Consider the following 17,202-nt stretch of genomic DNA (forward strand, 5'->3'; position numbering starts at 1 on the left):
CCAGTTAAGGTTAAAATAAAAACACTGCAAAAAATATTTTTGGTATTTATGACATTTTTGTCTGCACTATTTATTTCACTTTCATTTTTTCAGACTGATTATTGCATTAAGGGGCTGAGTAAAGCCATTAGGGTTTATCATTGCTTCAGAAAGAAAAGCTTTATGATCCAAAGATTAGCTTCTGGAATGTGATTCTGAAGAATGCTTAAAGCATTTCTCTTCTGCTGCTTGTGCCTGACGCTGGAAGGAGCTCTGAATCTGTGACTGCCTTGTATGTCAAAATGCCTTTAATTTTTGCACATATCATGTAGTTTATTTTTCATAACTAAAATATTTTAAATTGTTGATTGCATTTGCTCCACATTGATTTGTAAAATGACTGCTTGCTTGTTATCTCAAAGCAAGAATGTGAGTGGGAAAGAATCAATTGTGTGTAGGCTGGTCAGTTTGAGGCCGATTACCATAACTGTGCTGATCAATAAATGTTCTTGATGTTAATACAAAGTGAAGAAGCTAAAAAAGATCACAATTCTTATAATGGAGCTCAGCAATGAGCTTGAGCAGATGCAGCATTCACCAGTTAACTTCTTGTCTTATTTTTCCTTCCCCTGCCTGAAGCCACTTTATAATATCAGAATATTTGCTCAGAGAAGGTGTTGAACTAGAATTGATATCTTTATCGTTCTAGGACACCAGATCCTGGACCCTCACCACAGTCACTTTGCACTTCTCTGACAACTGTAAAACTAGCAGAATCAGCTCCCTGAAACCTTTGCTGGTTTATATACCATAGGGCATGTCTACTCTCCAGGGAAGATAGACGCTGCCGTGGTCGATCTCCCGGGGTTCGATTTAGTAGGTCTAGAGAAGACATTCTAGATCGAACTCAGAGGGCACCCCTATTGGCACCGATACTCCTACTCCTTGTGAGGGGTTAGGAAAGCTGATGGGAGCTTTTGCTCCCATTGACCTCCCACTGTGTGAATAGAGATTTAAGATACATCAACTCCAGCTATTCAATAAACATAGCTGGTGTTGCATATCTTAAGTAGACCTTCCCCTCCGATGTAAACCAGGCCATAGTACACAAATGCCTCTTCCCAGGACAGGGAATGTTCTCTGGTAAAAGCAAGCATAGCTACTGAGTTTCTATATCATTACAGTCCCTGGTTTTTAGATCAGGCCGTTGAGGCCATAGACATTTGAATTTTAGCATAATCATAAGGTTGTCATATTAACACCAGAGATCAGTCTAGCCCTAAGTTTAAGTTAGTTTTACGATAGCTTACAACTGCAAGTGTCTCCTTTCACCTGGTCTTGCAGCAAGACCAGAGGATCTGGTGCTGTGTTTTTAGTTTCTTTCCCATATATAAGTTGTGATTCTTATCTCTTGTGCAACAGTGTAAATGCAATGAAGATTCACTCTATACGTGAGATCAGAATTGAGCCCATAGCATTTAAAATTGTTTTTTTAAAGCCCTTGAATTAACATTCAATATTGTCTTCCAGGCTCCTAAGCAATACATTCAAGCTGGAAAACAGGTGGTGTTAAATTCATTACAGATTAAGCAGAATTTGCTGGATCCATACAATACTTCTTACTAGCCTTTCTGTAATTGTTGTATTAATGTCCTTGGGACTGTAGTATTTTCTGTGACCTCTTACCTATAATGTATATCTAAATAAGAGAGAAATAGCAACAGGTTATAAAATTTGAATACACACCGAACAGATTTCTAATGAATATCTGAATATTCTTAAATGCAATCATAAAATACAATTTAAAAAAACCAAAGCCTTTAGCTCTTTCTCTTACAGCCTTTCCCTTGACATGTTTTGGGGAAATCTTGGCCTAATTTAGGAGGAAACCCCATAATTGTCCCTTAAAAGTTGAGTTAAGTCAGTGTAGATAAAGACACAGGGCCAAATTCTGCACTGGTGTAATTCCATCAGCTTCAGTGATGTTACATCACAAATGTATTTGGCCTGTGGTATACAACTTGTTCCCTTGAGTCAGGCCTCTTGGAAGCAGTACTGTATTTTAATTATAAACAGACAATTTGTTTTGGATTGAATACAGAGCATGAAAACTTAACTTCTATGCTGTAGGAACTCACTACGTACATGGTGATTTTATTCCTATGTCTTCACTGCTTTTTAGTTTAATTGTCCAGGATTTGCAGGTGGCTAAGTGACCTTACAAGCTTCTTTTTTTTATGTCTGAATGAGCCCCAGTTGTATTTAAGATTTCAGAAAATTATAGTGCTGGCAGAAACCATTTGCTGTACGTCTTGCAAACAATTTAGCCAAATGGCAGTTTATTATTTGCAAGGATGCTTTATATTTCAGTTAATCACCTAATCACTAGAAGAATTTTTTTTTATAAGCTAACAGATGTTGTCGAAACTCTAACTTGAGACTCTGTTCACAAGTGCCCGAATACAAAAAGGCATCACAGGAAATGCATGATCTTCCCTGAAGGGGGAAAAAAAAGTCCCCCAGTCACTAAAGCAGTTAGAATGCTGTTTGAAATGCATCAAAGCCTTTTTCAGCCTCTTTTCTGTTTAACCAGATTTTGCAATCAAACAGTGGACAAATGGGAAATATGTGTTAAGTAGCTCTGATGTAGGAAACTTCCTGTAAAAAGTTAGAAATATATATCATTTATAGAGGGTATGTTTGAGGCAGATGGCAAGATCTTTGGATCATTCTTCATTACTGACAGGTTATTATGTTAGTACATTGTATGGTACATCAAAACCAAAATGACTGTTCTTCTTAGTGTATATACTATGGCTACGTCTACACTGCAGGCTTCTTGCGCAAAAAACATTTTGTGCAAGAGTTCTTGTGCAAAAGGTCTTCCACAAGAGTACATCCACACTGCCATGTGCTTTTGTGGAAGAGATGTGCTTTTGCACAAGAGCGTCCATGGCAGTGTGGACGCTCTTTTGCGCAAGAAAGCTTTGATGGCCATTTTAGCCATGGGCTTTCTTGCGCAAGAAATCCTGTTGCCTGTCTACACTGCCTTCTCGTGGAAAAGCTCTTGCACGAGAGGGCTTATTCCTCGTGGGGAGAGGAATAACTCTTGCGCAAGAAAGCCCTGTTTTCCAATGCTTTACTGTAAATTTACTTGCGCAGGAACGTGTGTGGTGTAGATGCTCTGCAAGTTTTTGCACAAGAACAACTGTTCTTGTGCAAAAAGCCTGCAGTATAGACATAGCCCATGTGTCTCAGATGGCATGTGGCCAGGATTCATCACCAAATTTGGTCTACTGATTGGATCATTAGCTTCCCTGCCCCAGGTATGGTACTTGGTCCATCAGGGATGGTACTCGGTCCTGCTGAGAAGGCAGGGGACTGGGCTCGATGACCTTTCAAGGTCCTTTCCCGTTCTAGGAGATAGGCAATCTCCATTATTAAAAAAAAAGGTAAGGAGGGGAGTGTGACATGATCACTGATCCATGCCCCACCCCGATAAATGTACCGACATGAGCTAGACATAATTTGTGATAACGGCCTGGGAAAATTTTGGATGAAAGTATTTTCCACCTTTTGTTGGTTTTAGTGCATTATGCAATTTAAAGAACTCAATCGATTTTCACAGCGTGGTTTGTGAAATCCATTCCCAGCTCAACAGCTTGGAAAACTGTAAAATCAGAGTCACATACAAATATATAATATGATGTCAGCTGGTCCCCGAGTTACGAATGGTCAATTTACGACCGTTCGCATTTACGACCAAACCTCCCATTAAGCAGTCATAAAGGCAGTCCCGAGTTACAAATGCGACCCGCGCATATGAACAGCGTGGTCGTAATGTAACTCAATGGGGTCTGACTTACGAACATTTCGAGTTATGGCCAAGAGTTTGGTCTGTAACCTGTTCGTAACTTGGGGACCGGCTGTATAAAGCGACACAAACCAGGTGACTTGCGATTGAAGTGGCTAGAAGTTGCATGCAAATCTGTAGATTCACCATCCCATGGTTCATCTAGCATTGAGAAACAAGCTGAGACACCAAACTGCTGACAGCACTAGGTGGACAGCAAATGCTAGATCTTTCCATTGAACAAGAACATGTGGGGACCCACATGACTCAATTTTCCTTTAGATATGCTCTTACTGCACACTGGTGGACTATGATCAGGCCCTGTTTACTCAGCAAGAGATGATGGGTCATTTTGCTTCTGTGCAGCAAAAGCTGAATGAAGTTGGTTAGGTGACCACGTGTATGGAGATCGACAACCATGAATATGCATAAGGAGACAGTCAATCAAAGCATTAGTTCTACCTCCTGACGAGCAATGAGATCCTTCTCTGGTCTTGTGCTGTGATCTCTTCTTCCCTTTCCACAGTGCATGATGATGTAGCAGGCTTCCAAGAGGAGAACTAGCTGAGGAAAAAAATTCTAGCAGTTTTGAGGGCTCAGAAAGAAGGAATGGTGGTTGGTTTTCACTGGTGTTTTTAAGCCAGCCTGTTTGCTATCAAGAGCACTGGTTCTTGTAGCCTTTATACTGTGACTTGAATTTAAAAAAAAAGTCCCTTTGAATCCTTAGGTTTTGCATTCCATGGTCAGAGGAGGCCTGAAAACACACGTCGGTCAACACCTGGACCATGCATCATTGAGTAATGTGCCATCCGGCTACTGGTTAGGCTCCTCCCTAGAGGGTGGGTGTAACAGTGAACAAGTGTCTGTCCAGGGAGACAGGTAGAGACAGACCATGTGTAAGATCTCCTTGTTTTGGAGGATCTAGACATTTGTTGGATCAGTGCTCTGTTTATATCAGTTTGTGGTCTTTATATTCAAACTTGTAAATTCAGATAACTGAGCAGATGGATCTCACGTGTAGGTACTTAATCCTTATTTCCTCGGATAGAATTAAAACTTCATAAAGCGTTGGGGTTTCCCTTCTTTGTACCTTTAGTGTCTAAGAGCAAGTTAGATACATCTCTGAAAAATCCCTACAGGAAATGCCCTTTTTTCCCTGTGGTGCATTCCTACTATCTTACCATTCCACTCAAAATTCCTCTAGTTGTCTGACCTAAAGCCGTCAGGTGTTACTTCTCTCTTTTTTGCCTGTCTGCATGAATAGTTCAATGCTACTGATCCAGGAGGTGTATCATGCTAGATGCTCCCCAACCTATCCCTTGTGTATCAGGACTAGCCCACTTCCTGGGATTAAGTCCATAATAACCCCAGTCTCTGCTGGTAGTTTCACAAACTGCCTGAGTATGCAATTCTCAATGAGCCTTTATAAATTCTTTCTTCTCTTTAATTTTTGCCTGATTGTTATCCCAATCAATAGCTAAGTAATTGAAATTCTTCATGATCAAAGACCTAACCTTTTTACAGGCATAACTTACCAGTAAAAGGGTTTTCTTAACTGCTTCCCTTCTGTTTGTAATTGCATTGGTTTTATGTCAGTTGCTCATGTGCATAAAAAGGCACAGCAAAGCTGCAGATAGTTATGGATACAAAGCCAAACAGCAAAAGTTGCACAGAGCAAACAAGATACTTATTTTCTGTATATGCAGAACTTGGAGTATTCACTTCCCTGCTAGATCTGGAAAGACAACGGGACACATGCTTAGCATCACTACCTGCTTTGAACACTGCCAAGCAATTCTATAGCCACTTTTACCAACCCCTTGAAGCTTCCACATCTGTAGAGGAATATATGGTTAGTGTAGAGTTGTGTTGCTGGTACTGTCACCCTGCTGCAGGGCCGTGACTGAGGGAAATGGGCATGGTCGTGTGAAGGTTTGTGTGCCTTGACAATCCCTGATTGCTGGAACAGCTCTCAAACTGCTTTGGTTTGTATTGAAATTCTGACAAATGGAGATGAGTTCTAGGATGTGGGAGTCTGTGATGAGGTTTGCCGACCCCCTCTAACATTGGAGTAGGGATGTGAAAGACTAGCTTATTGGATAGTCGACATGCTAGTCAACTAGTCTGTCAGAAAGAGGCAGCAAGGGAGGTGGGGAAACAGAAGGGAATACTTCGAAGTGGCAGTGCCGCCTGGAGCTCCACCCTGTGCTGTCGCTTTGAAACGCTGTGTGCAGCCCGGGACCCAGCAGGTGTGTCTCCAAACTGTACGCAGTGTTTCAAAGCAGAAGCACCGTGTGGAGCCTGGGATCAGCTGGGGACTCCCTCATTGACCCCGGGCCTCATGTGGCACTGCCGCTTTGAAACACCACGCTTCAGGCTCCTCACAGTGTTTCAAAGCAGCAGCGCCGCATGGAGCCTGGGATTAGCTGAAGACTCCCCCACTGACCCCAGGATCAGCTGGAGTCCCCTAGGGCTGTTGCTACACTTCAAAGGCAGAATTGCCCTACTGACTATTCAATTAGTCAATAAGTCGATATTTAACATCCTTACATGAAAGGAGAGGTGGAGGAGCATCGGGCCAAGAAGTCTCTGCAGCTGCCAGATGTATTCCCTACAGAAAATCTGCTTCAAAAGGGAGCTCTGGCAGTCAGGTGGGGGAAAGAGTGAGGGGGTGTTGCGTAAATTGCTAGTTTCGTCCCCTGGAGGCTAGTTCAATTTGCCTCAAGAAGAGAGTCATACTTTCAGGCTGGGTCCAACTCTATTTTATTGTTTGCAAACAAGTTCGGCCGAGGAGCTCAGTGCTCAAAGCAAGGTCGACCTTGAGCATCGCCTGAGCTGAAACTTTTATAGATTTCACATTCTTTCTGGTCAGCGTGTCGCAACGTGATTGGTCACTGCAAGTTTACTCAGTTCCCTGGCAGAAAGTTTAGCAGCTTCTAAGACATGCGCAATCAGCTAAATGATACGTGCTGTTTCGAGCTTAAGCAATGGAGGGGAAGAAGCACGTTTAGTTTTTACTACAGGGGCACTGGCAGCAGGAAGGCAGGCTGGCAGTAGCTGCTGAAGCAGAACAATCGAGGGGGAGAAGACCAGGATTGTGAGCAGGACTTGTCTAGAAGAGTGGAGGGCTGACCCACTTAGCAGATGCCCCTTCCCTCCTTTCATGTAGGGCTCTAAATTATTGAGCCTGTTCCAGGAGGCTGGGGCAACATCCCCAAACTGAAGGGAAACAGGGAAGTTAGAAAGAGGCCTAGGGAAGGCTGATCTGGAATAGCAACCAAAGGGGTCTGAGCCACATTTTGCATCTCCCCCCTTGGCCCTGGGCCAGGACCCAGTGCAGAGAAGGGCTCAGGTCTCCCTACTCCCTCTCCCTCCCCTCCCCAGGCACAGCGATCCAGGAAGACTCCAACGTGGAAGTGATAAACAGGGCTTTGGCGTCCAGGTCCACTGAAATGCCCTAAAGAGCTGGCCCACGACTTGGAGAGACTGTCTGGATGTAGCCTGACCACTTGACTTGCTGGCCCTAGAGTGAAGCCTGCCACTGGGCCATAAAAGTGTCTGAAAGCCTCCATGCACATCCCCACCTATCCTTTGGTCTTGCAGTAAGTACAGTCTGGTCAGATTGCATGATCTTGCCTAGTGCCTGCATTGGAGAATTGTGGACTTGAGTGGCTGGTTAGTTAGAAGGTGTAGTTCCTGCCTATATGCCTAAATGTTGATAATTTTTCAAGGGATTTGTTTGTGATAAAGGGTCAGATCCTGCAAGCAGTCCCTCCAATGTAGCTCCCATTTACTCTTGAGGTGGGTCCCCCTAATCAGCCTTTCCATCGGCGCTTCTGTGGGCAATTTTGCTCAGCCAGTCTGCAGATGATTTTATTACTGATACATAAATAAATCTGTATGCACATATGTAGTCTTGCAATGGTAGTCTCCACTGACAATGAATTGCAGCACTAATGGGCTACATCTACACTGGCATGAATTTCCGGAACTGCTTAAAACGGAATAGTATTCCGTTTTAAGTTTTTCCGGAAAAGGAGCGTCTACATTGGCAGGCTGCTTTTCCGGAAAAGCCCCTTTCTGGAAAAGTGTCCGTAGCCAATGTAGACGCGCTTTTCCGGAAAAGAGCCCCAAGTGTCATTTTCGCGATCGGGGCTTTTTTCCAGAAAAGACTACTGGGCTGTCTACACTGGCCCTTTTCCGGAACAGTGTTCCAGAATAAGGACTTATGCCCGAGTGGGAGCAGAATAGTTTTTCCGGAATAGCGGCTGATTTTGTACAGTAGAGCATCGTTGCTTTTCCGGAAATTCAAGGGCCAGTGTAGACAGCTCGCAGCTTATTCCGGAAAAGCGGCTGATTTTCCGGAATAAGTGGCCCAGTGTAGACACAGCCATGGTGTGATTTTACACATACGTAGTGGGATTTTTAGTTCTGATTTCAGGATTGGACCTTTAATCCCCAACTTTTCCTCAGGCACACTAGGGAGTTTTCATTTTTCCTTTTCCTTCTAGACTAAGTCATTTATCTCTATGCCACCTTTGACCTTCCTCTTTGATTGCAGTTAATGGAACTGTCACCTTTATGTCCTCATGTTCCATTTCTCAGCCTGTCTGGACTTTGGCCTCTAAAGGTTACCACTGTTAGTGAAGTAATATGATTAAGTGAGTCCTTTTAGACAGATTTATGCAGAGTTTCTTCTCTAGCAAATGTCACATCTAGTCTAGTTCTATAAGAGAGTATTTCAAAGATGCCAAATGCCTCTGAAAAGCACTAAATTGTTCTCTAGAACTGGTTAAAATGACTAGGGGGCAAGATGACAGCAAGCCTGATTTACACGAGGATCTGCCCCCACTACTTTGCAAGAGTGGTTTTCTTTTAATAAAGAAACAAAGAAAACAGAACTTTTCTTCTATATTAGAAAGAAGAGATTTCATTTGTAACCATGAACTTGAAAGGAACAGTGATGTATTTCAAGAGTGCCTATCCATGGGTGCATGGATCAGCATTCACATTGTACTCCCTGCTAGTATCTGGACTGGACTGGACTGGGAAAGCTAATGATCTAACCAGCAGACCAAATTTGGTGATGTAACCTGGTCATGTTGTGCATATGCTCTGAAGTGCTTATCCATAATCCACCGAGGTTGGCAAGATTTTGAAAAATAAAGGGTAAAACAGATCTCATTACTGGTTTTCCTGAGTTATACCAGGTGTTACAATCAAAATAAAACAAAATTAAGTTGTCGTGCATGTCTTGCAGTACATTAAATTCCATCTTGCATAACAGAGGCAAATATCTATAGTATATTTTATGATTGGATAGTTACATTTTGAGATTCTGGAAGGTTCAGTGCGCACATACCTGTGCTTGCTGGATTTGACATAAAACAAAAATATAATAATATTCTGCACTGATTCCACCTCCCAACCTCGGATAGAATGGTCTTTTTAAAACCGTTATTCCTTCAGTTTCATAGAGCACTTGGTGTTGTCAACTTTTGTGATTTTATTGTGAACCTCACAAAAATTGGTGTTTTACTTAAAGCTGTAGAACTGGAGTTCTATGACTATGTGAGAAGCTTAACTTTCATTAAAAATGTTTCTAGCCTCCTAATTTTGAAGAAAAGCTTGAAAATGTGGCTCAAATGCACCCTACAGGTATGAAAATCGGAAGACAAATAAACCCAGATATTTTTATAAAAATCACGATTTGTAAGACAATCTCATAATATTGTTAGATTTGGTTCATGATGGTTGAATGTGTGATGTTGGTAACACTAAAGATATTGTTATCTCTATTTTATATATGGACTTACAGTCAAACTTTCAAAGGTGGCCCCTAATTCTGGGCGTCTCCATTTTTTGGGTGCCCAACTTGACTTTCCTGGATATGTGAAACTGGGCACTCAGCAAATGAAGACACCAGGAGTGAGCGGTGGCTCTTGAAAATATTAGTCTTAGTTTTATTACCAGTGAGTAATTCAGCAGTCAGAGTTGAAGGAGAGAGATCTTTATTAACAACACTGAAAATCCAATATTCTATGGAGAGCAAAAGAGAGAGAGGGAGACCTTGGTGGCACATTAAACTCATTGGATAGTTTCAAGATTTGTTCTCATTTGCAGAATGAAATAAATAAATAAAAAGTATAGAAATATTGATTTGTTCCTGATCAAAACATATTTTAACATAATCAAAATGTTTAGTTTTTGTTTGTCAGACTGGCCTGATTTATGTTGAATTAATTTGGCATTAAACTGAATTTTCCTACTTGGCACATTGCTGCATTTCAGGACGCTGGCAGCCCCATTCTTCCCTCTGGGGTAGATGCCCTGGCTGTCCTAGATCTCCCATGAGCTCCAAACAGAACTTGAGCAGAGTGAAGTCTGCATTGCATTATGGGAGATGCAATCTTTCAGACAGCATAGTTTGTAGGTACTAATGGGGATAAAAATCCCACAGTTCCTATAAGGCAATGTATTGATAAGGAAATGCAGTTTTCTTGAACTTACTCAAAGTCAAAACACAGGGGCTGTGTCTAGACTGGCCAGTTTTTCTGGAAAATCAGCCTCTTTTCCGGAAAAACTTGCCAGCTGTCTATACTGGCCATTTGAATTTCCGCAAAAGCACTAACTTCCTACCGTCTTTTGCGCAAAAGAGCCAGTGTAGACAGCTGAGATTTGTTTTCTGCAAAAAAGCCCTGATCGTGAAAATGGCGATCGGGGCTTTTTTGCGGAAAAGCGTGTGTAGATTGGCACGGACGCTTTTCTGCAAAAAGTGCTTTTGTGGAAAAGCGTCCGTGCCAATCTAGATGCTCTTTTCTGAAAATGCTTTTAACGGAAAACTTTTCCATTAAAAGCATTTCCGTAAAATCATGCCAGTCTAGACGTAGCCAGGCTGTGTCTAGACTGGCCAGTTTTTCCGGAAAATCAGCCGCTTTTCTGGAAAAACTTGCCAGCTGCCTACACTGGCCGCTTGAATTTCTGCAAAAGCACTGACTTCCTACTGTAAGAAATCAGTGCTTCTTGCGGAAATACTATTCTGCTCCCGTTCGGGCAAAAGTCCCTTTTGTGCAAAGCTTTTGCGCAAAAGGGCCAGTGTAGACAGCTTTTTTGCGGAAAAGCGCGTCTAGATTGGCACGGACGCTTTTCCGCAAAAAGTGCTTTTGCGGAAAAGCGTCCGTGCCAATCTAGACGCTCTTTTCTGAAAATGCTTTTAACGGAAAACTTTTCCGTTAAAAGCATTTCCGGAAAATCATTCCAATCTAGACACAGCCACAATGTTTTTGGCCAGTTCAAATTAAATATTTAAATTTTAGTCATACTGATCCAAAATGAAATAATCCATTTAGAGCTGCCTAGGAAAGCCCAAGCTCCAACCCCATTCCCCAGCTCCCCAGCCCTAAGACCCTGCTACACCCCCAAACCTCTCATCCCTGACCTCGCCCAAAGCCCACACACCCAGCTAGAGTCCATTTCTGTAGTGGTCTTATGAGGTTACAGTATTGTAGCTGATGGTAGAATTTGGGCTGCGTTATAATTTTATCAGTATTTTAAAGCCTACTTCTCCTCTTTCAATTTTTAAATAAAAGAGAAATATGTCTGTCCTAGTGACACAAAAATACTTATATCATTTGAATCCTTGACAAGGCATAACACACACCTGTGCTTCACCCAGGAGTATAGCTTGACAGCTATATCTAACAACCAGCAGCAGATCCTTGTAAAAGAGTTCAAAACGAAGTACTATAACCAGCTCCGGAAGGAAAAACACACAGCACGGATCTTGCTGAGTGCTCAGCTGATTCAAAGAAAGCAGAAGGGAGAAAATTTCAACCAGTTGTGGCTGACGTTCAATGCACCAATCAGAAAATGCATTACAACTGTGCTCCAGCCAAGAGAAGAACATGAGGCTTTCCGGCAACTGCTAGCAGTCAGGAAATTGCCCTGTCAGGAAAACTGTGGTTTCTTTAAACTGCTGTCTGCGTCCCCACTGCTAGCTAATATCATATTTCAATTTGGACACGTAAGTGACCACTGTTCTCCAATTCAAACAATAATTAGCTGTGCAGCAAAGTTATAGATCACTAATGCAAACAACTCAGGATTTTTTTGGGGGGGCAAACATGTGCTGCAGGCTTTTTGCTGTTGTTCTGCTCTTAGTTCAAACCAGTGAGTTTTCAGCTCTGCAAAACAGAGGGCCCCTGGGGTACTTTTAAAGGCTTCTCGGTAAAAATGCGGTGATGATTTTTCTTTTGTAAAAAGTCAAAATGTTAATTGTGCGATGCTTAGAGAGAAAATCCAATGTCACTGCAAACTCTGATAATGTTTTCTACCTGGTCTGTGCATTTACTCCACCTTCTTTTACAACATCGCCTTCAGTGTAATATGGAGCACCGCTTGATGTCCTCTGAATGCAGTGTGACAGTCTGTTTTAGTGAATGACTCTGTGGACTGTGAGATTTAATTAAAAAAAACAACCCTCAGATTGTTTTATGCCTTCCTCATATAAGATGTTTAAGTTTAAACCAGTATACAATATAAAATTCAAATACTAACAAGGGTTGGGGAGAGATTGCTTATCTGTCTGCATAACTGGAAATTATTCAAAGTGAAAAGATTTTTGAAATCATGGATGTGAGCTGTTTATTTCTTGCATGTATATTACTCAGGTTGGACTGTAAAATTAAACTAGATTGTTCTTAGCCAGTTTCAACATCCTGATGTCCGTGCACCTAGCAAGATGAGTCAAGATGATTCAGGTTGTCATTTCCCCAAAAATTGTTTTTATTGACATTTGCTTAAAACACAGCCTCCTTACTGGGTGTAAGCTAATTGACAGTAGGCCTGATTCTGATATTTACTGAGCACCCTCATCTCCAATTGATTGATTTCAGTCAGAATCAATAATGATAGGAACCCCAGAGGAAGTCCTCCACATTTGGGGTGTGTGTGTATGGGGGATTTGGCTCAGTATGTCTTTAACCTTCACAATTATTTCTGTTAACAAAATCTGATATCCGAATAGTACTTCATATTAAGTTATCCTCAACTTGTTCCTGGTGTGTAAGTTGTGGCAGTTAGTTTTCAGCAGATATTAATTTCTTTGCAATGTTGCTTAGTAGATCCTTCTGATTTTGGGGGAAACTCCCAGCAATATGTTGCTTGTATATTGGTTCTAGTAGGATTTTCTTCTGAAAAGTGGAAACAGTCTGACACCTGGTTATAGGCATAGGAGCTGACGGCTATTTCATAAAATTAACCTGATAAGCCTGTAGCTGGAGACAGTTTAGAAGAAGGAAAATCTAAGGGAGTAGGATGAGAGAGTGCGAGATCTTGCTGAAAAGCTTAGAAAGGGCTGGGGTCCAAGATTTCTCCTAACTCTTAAAAGAGGTTAGTTGTTCCATCAGACTTCAATTTTCCTTCCTCCTGCATTTCCATCCTGTAAGACCAGTCCTCATAATTTAGTAAAATATATGATTAAAACAATGCTTAAAAAGGGCTTTCCAAACACTTACTAGTTTCCTCCCTGACATCAACACACCCTGGGATATGGGACAGAGCCCTTCTATTTCCCCGAAGCTTGGAGGTAACCCTCTATTGGATAGCTCCCACTAGTTTGGGATCTAAGATTTTGAGCTGAAATTAGTTGTCAGGATCAAAGGAGAGGAAACTAGAGCAATATGATGCCCATTGGATATGGAGCCTCACTTGCTTCTATGGTCCATGGCAGTGTTCTGTAGAACCTGGCCAGAGGAGACATGCCTGCGTGTTTTTGAAGAGCTGATCTTTTAGAAAATTATGGTCGCTTTGGACAAATATCCATCTTCTCTCCCAATGAGTGGCAGGTCCTCATTCTTGTGGCTTCTCTGTAATTCCTTTGCTTCCTTGTCCTTTTTAACAACCCTTCCATACAAATCTACCACTATTTGACCCATGTTCTCTCAGTGTTAGAGATGGAGTTCTGATTCTGGCCTACTTCTGAGCACCTAAAATTTTATGGCAGAAGAGAATGATTATATTCTGGATCCTCGTTTTACAGCTTGGGTCCTTCTGTGTATTTTAGGGTGGTATGCTACTGCCCATCACCATAGTTTCTGGGGTATAGATTTGCAAAGGTATTTAAGCATTATAACACTCAGCTTCAAATTAGGTCTCCAGGCTCCAGTGCATTGCCTGGGAGATGTAGGTGCCTAATAAGTCTCAGAAGCCAGCAAACTCATCTGGGAGCCTCATAAGTTAACCAGCTGTGACATGCAGAGAGGTGATCTAGAACGATCTTCGAAGCTATGTAGGTGCTGGACTGACTGGTTAAGTGAAGGTGCATCCCTCCACTCAGGAGTCTCAGCTGTGAATGTCTCCTGGGCTATGTCTACACTGGTGCAAGAAACGTCCACACTACCATGTGTGAGCTGTGCTTTTGTGCAAGAGCACTCATAGCAGTGTGGACGCTCTCTTGTGCAAGAAAGCTCCGATGGCCATTTTAGCCATAGGCCTTTCTTGCACAAGAAACCCCTGCCGAGCGTACACACTGCCCTATTTTATAATGATTTGCTGATGTAATTAAACTTATGAGGCAAATTCATCCCTGATCTAACTACGTTATTTTCACTGGAGTTATGCCAAGAATGAATTTAGCCCATGCGTTGTCTGTTTTCTCGCTCCTCTTGTTACTGAGAAGGGAATAAGAACAACGAACACATTAAAATTCAGGAATCTGTCTATTTTGTAACTGTTTCATTGACTTTGTTTTATCCCTCCCCCTGTATAGATAAATTAGTCATCACAAAGCACCATCCTTTTCAAAACTGGTCCTTACTACCAGTAGGCTGCCCCCTGTGGAGCTGTGTTACTTAGGGTTTCTTCTCACCTCTTGGCCAATCTACAGGTTGCATGGAGCATTCAGACTGTAACATATCTTTTCACACAATAACCGTTAAACCAGCATCTCCGATCTTGGTTCCAAATACACCATCATATCGCATAGAATAGGTTTGATTGCCAGCCACACTGCAACAGCTTTCCTAAGCATGGAGTGATATTTCATAGAATCATAGAATCATAGAATAATAGGACATAGAATAATTTGCCTTCCCCTTTCCTCCTGGCTCCTGGCCACAGCTCCTTAGATAGTGGCTTCATGCCGCTTTTGAGATTACAGGGGAACAGGAAAAGAGATGTACTTAACACAGCAGCCAGTGGAGCAGGGCTAAGGCTGAGTGTGTTATTTCTTCCTTGGGAGACAGTGATGGAGAAAGAACCAGGGGCATGCAAGGCCAGATCAGTACACACCCATAGCTCTAAAATATAGTATCCTCTCTCTGGTCTTCATCATTTAGTCTCAAAGAACTGATGTTGCACTGCGATTGAAGATTACAAATCCCTTTCTTTTTCCAGAGTTCTCCTTAGCCAGCTCTGTAGTTCGCTTTTTTGAGAGCTACCTCCCCTGCTACAAATGGGACAGAAGGTAAAAATTAGGATGTAAGAGACTCATCAACTATCCGATAAGCATATGCTTATTGGATAGTTGACTAGTGACTCTACTACTTGCTTCCCCCCCTTGCTGCCTGTGTCAGAGAGAGGCAGCAAGGGGGGGAGCAGGAGCTGGTGCTGGGGGCTGGTGGGCTTAAAAGCCAGTTCCCCCCAGTACCCTCTCCATGGGGGGAAATGGGGTAGCAGGGAACTAGCATTCCAGCTATGAAATGTAGCAAGAGTGTGCTACATTTCAAAAGCAGAAGTTCCACGGGAGCGGGGGGGAGGGGAGGCAAGTGGGGGACTCAAGCGGTCCCCACTCACCCCATGCTCCGTACTTTTGAAATGTATGGCTCTCCTACATTTCAAAAGTAGGGAGCATGGGGCTGGCCAGGGACTACTTGAGTCCCCTGCTCACCCCGTGCTCCCTGCGGTGCGTCTGCCTTTGAAATGTAGCAAGAGCCAGTAGGGCTCTTGCTACATTTCAGAGGCAGAGGTGCCCTTATCGACAAATCGAATAGTCGATGCAAATTTCATCCACTATTCGATTAGTTGATTAAACTAAATTTAACATCCTTGGGTACAAAAGGGGAAACCTTGGCCTTCCTAATTTGCTTACCAAGTAATACCACTAATTACTAAATCCTATTCCCGGTTAACTTAACTTTACTTCCAGGATGCTGCAAGAAAGGTGAACAAATTTACCAGGCCTACACCAATTTGCCCTTTCCCCAATGAAAAAATTCCTTCTTGACTCCAAAAATGGGCGATCAGTCAGATCTTCAGCATCTGCAAACACAGCACCACAGTTACCAGTATGGGACAGAAGCTGCTGAAATGGAACAACAAAAGACTCCACGGGACTTAAATTAATGAAAAGGGGAAGTGAGGGACCATTCTATTCCTTCTTCATCAGGTTGGCCATATCTGTCAGGGCTGACAAGAGTCTTCACTGGGCCACGGGGAAGCTGGCTGTGAGCCCCCAGAAAGGCTGGGGCCTTGAGCAGAAGAGGTGAGGGCTGCAATTCAGTGCCACCAAAGTTCCAGGGCATGTCAGGTGCTCTGGCAGTGATCTAAAGAGCCCAGGATGTCTGCTGCTGCTGCTGCCGCCGAGGTAGCAACAGCTGGGCGCTCCAGGCCCTTTTAAATCACCGAGCCCCAGGACAGTTTCTCCTATTGGCCCCGATACCCAATGGTTAGATTAGAAATTTTGAGGCTGCATAGTTGTGTGGATAGAATATGAGACTCAGAGTTTGGAGGCTTAGGTCTATGTACAACTTTGCCATGGCAAATCTCTCTTTGCAACTTGGTTTTTCCATCCCTGAGGAAGTGCCTGGCTCACCCATGGAGCTTTACACATGGCTAAGCATTTGCAGTGAAAGAAAAAAGTTACGTTGAAGTGGAAGCTTCTATTTTAAAATAAATGAACAATACTGTGATAGAGAGTAATGGAAGAGTAAATGTGTTATCTCTTCCAGTTGTTTTTATTGTTAGCGCTCAGGCAGTCCCCAGAACTAAAGAGTTTATTGTGTATCCCATCTTTCTTTTGACACTGCATAGCTACGTGTACACTGGCATGATTTTCCGGAAATGCTTTTAACAGAAAAGTTTTCCGTTAAAAGCATTTTCGGAAAAGCGCATCTAGATTGGCAGGACGCTTTTCCGCAAAAGCACTTTTTGCAGAAAAGCGTCCGGGGCCAATTTAGACACGCTTTTCCGCAAAAAAGCCCCGATAGCCATTTTCGCGATCGGGGCTTTTTTGCGGAAAACAAATCTCTGCTGTCTACACTGGCCCTTCTGCACAAAAGTCTTTCGGAAAAAGACTTTTTCCCGAATGGGAGCAGCATAGTATTTCCGCAAAAGCACTGACAATCTTACATGAGATCGTCAGTGCTTTTGCG

The 17,202-nt window shown here is 42.6% G+C and overlaps 1 protein-coding gene across 10 annotated transcripts in view; it reads left to right on the plus strand.

Moving 5' to 3' along the window:
* FGGY (FGGY carbohydrate kinase domain containing) overlaps window positions 1-17,202 on the plus strand; it is a 312,982-nt gene that overhangs the window by 92,981 nt on the left and 202,799 nt on the right. For 2 of the 10 annotated variants that reach the window (XR_012905871.2, XR_012905872.2), the window contains exon 1: window positions 11,587-11,855. The exons of 2 other annotated variants lie outside the window; for them this stretch is intronic. The gene's annotated coding sequence lies outside the window, so the exon portion shown is untranslated. Of the gene's footprint in view, window positions 1-11,410; window positions 11,856-17,202 lie in introns of those variants that run through there. 6 more of the 10 variants (XR_012905876.2, XR_012905877.2, XR_012905873.2 and 3 more) reach the window with 6 other exon arrangements.

Source organism: Pelodiscus sinensis, chromosome 9 (genome assembly GCF_052426305.1).
Source record: "Pelodiscus sinensis isolate ZL-2025 chromosome 9, ASM5242630v1, whole genome shotgun sequence".
NCBI classification, from domain to species: domain Eukaryota; kingdom Metazoa; phylum Chordata; order Testudines; family Trionychidae; genus Pelodiscus; species Pelodiscus sinensis.